The following is a 2,638-nucleotide window of genomic DNA, read 5'->3' as shown; positions in this document are numbered from 1 at the left end:
CGTGCGACTTTTTCAACCTGCTTCTGGAGAAAATAGTTCGAGCTGCAGAACTAAATAGAGAAGGTACCATCTTCTATTAGAGTGTACAGCTGCTGGCGTATGCCGATGATATTGATATCATTGGCCTCAACACCCGCACCGTTAGTTCTGCTTTCTCCAGACTGGACAAGGAAGCAACACAAATGGGTCTGACAGTGAACGAGGGCAAGACGAAAAATCTCCTGTCATCAAACAAACAGTCGTCGCACTCGCGACTTGGCACTCACGTCACTGTTGACAGTCATAACTTTGAAGTTGTAGATAATTTCGTCTATCGTGGAACCAGCGTAAACACCATCAACAATGTCAGCCTAGAAATCCAACGCAGGATAACTCTTGCCAACAGGTGCTACTTCGGACTGAGTAGGCAATTGAGAAGCAAAAACCGAACTCTATAAGTCACTCATAATACCCGTCCTGCTATATGGTGCAGAGTCTTGGACGATGACAACAACTGATGAGTCGACGTTGCGAGTTTTCGAGAGAAAAGTTCTGTGAAAGATTTATGGTCCTTTGCGCGTTGGCCACGGCGAATATCGCATTCGATGGAATGATGAGCTGTACGAGATATACTACGACATTTTCATAGTTCAGCGAATTAAAAGACAGCGGCTACGCTGGCTCGGTCATGTTGTCCGGATGGACGAAAACGCTCCAGCTCTGAAAGTATTCGACGCAGTACCCGCCGGGGGAAGCAGAAGAAGAGGAAGACTTCCACTCCGTTGGAAGGACCAAGTAGAGAAGGACCTGGCTTCACTTGGAATATCTAATTTTCGCCACGTAGCGAAAAGAAGAAACGACTGGCGCGCTGTTGTTAACTCGGCTATCGCGTAAGCGGTGTCTACGCCAATCAAGAAGAAGAAGATATGTATATATTACATGAAAATGAAAAACAAAACAAAAATAAAATATTTCTTCAAATCAAAACAAAATAACAAAAATAATAAGAAAAGTTTGCTTATGAATAATCAGAGTCGGTCAACAAGTCGGTAAATGTTTGATATTCCGTGTTGTTTCCGTATTGAGTTGAGTATTTATGGTTTCCTGTGGTTGTATGTTGATGCTGGAAATTGTTTGATATCGCTGTGGCTGAACTGTTCTATGAAGTCTGATGTGCTGAACTTGAGGATGAGGAGTAGATATAATTTGTGGTGGACTCAGAATTCTCCCCCGCTTCTGAGGTATACTCCTATAACATCATGTTTTTAAAAATTTTTAAAAACCATCGCACATGTATGACGAACACGAATTTATTATATTTACACGCTCATTCTTCTCATCACGCCGCACATGCTTGCAAACATGAATGACCGTGTAAAGGCCGCTTATGCGTATAGCGTATATTTTTAAAAACATGATGTTGTTAAAATTAAATAAAATCTTTAAGAACTTTTATCAACGCTTCACATGTCTCAATAATTATGTTGCTTAAACTTGCAGTTGAAATATACGACTGGAATTTAAAACTTTCGTAGCTCTCTCCAGTTGCCAATACCTCAATGTTACAGAGAGACGTTCATCAGGCGAAATTGCGTCTCGCATGATGGTGTTTTGTTTTTCTATATAAGGTGTTATTTTTTCCAAAAGTTCCCTATAAACAGAAGGATCCATTCGGAGAAAATTTTTGTAGTCCGCCGGGCTGGACTGTTCAATTTCCTTTAACAAATTTATATGTGAAAAAACTGGTCTTCTTGATCGCCATTCCTTTACCCAAGTTTTTCTCCGTCTTTTTTGCTTTTTTTGTTCTACTTCGTCTTCTTCTAAAATATCTATTACAAGTGCTGCAACTAATGCACGTGCCATGTTGCTTCGTTCACAAATAATAGAGGAATAAAGTATGATTGCATGTTCGACCGTTTAAACGAAAACCAGTTTTTTTTTGCATCATACCATGTTTGCATACAAAAATGACCGTGTAAAGGCCGCTATAATGTTTGTAAATTTGTCTACATGCAACATATGCATGTAAATATGTACACTCAATGCTTCATGGGCTGACTTTTTGTCAATTATTCAATGTGGCGACAATGCGTCACAACATTGTATTGTTGATAGAAAATCCGTTCTGCATACATATATAGTTTTGTACATATTTATGTTTTCAATTACAATTTTTTATAAAATAAAATATCAAAACTGAAAACAAGCTATTAAAAATAGTTTATATATTTATAAATAATAGCCTACGACTCTGATTTTGAGTTATTTTAAAAAAATTTCAAACACATTGTACCGATTGAATTATAAAAGTAAATAATTACTACAGTATATACATAGATATTGGCAAACCTGGGTTGTGAGAGAGCAATCAGCTGATACGTTTCCACGGCAAAAACCAAAATGCTGTAGATTCCCACGTCATCCTACGTAAAAGAGAGAAGGGAGTAGCGTTTTTCACTGTGCACTTTCATTGCGCGCCCATAAGATAGGTCGTATCAGCTGACACGACCCACGATTCTACGTTTTTTCCTGTTTCGGCTATAGCAGTAGATATAGATTTTTGTGGTTTCTTAAAAATAAAAATATAATATGGCACATAGGCGAGTGCGGCTACTTAAGGGAGTTTTACTTAAAACAATAATTTCTATAAATTTCAATA

The sequence above is a fragment of the Bactrocera latifrons genome, unplaced genomic scaffold (assembly GCF_001853355.1).
Source record: "Bactrocera latifrons isolate USDA-ARS-PBARC rearing strain unplaced genomic scaffold, ASM185335v1 scaffold_1261, whole genome shotgun sequence".
NCBI classification, from domain to species: domain Eukaryota; kingdom Metazoa; phylum Arthropoda; class Insecta; order Diptera; family Tephritidae; genus Bactrocera; species Bactrocera latifrons.
The sequence above is the reverse complement of the archived record's forward strand: the minus strand, read 5'-3'. Positions refer to the sequence as shown.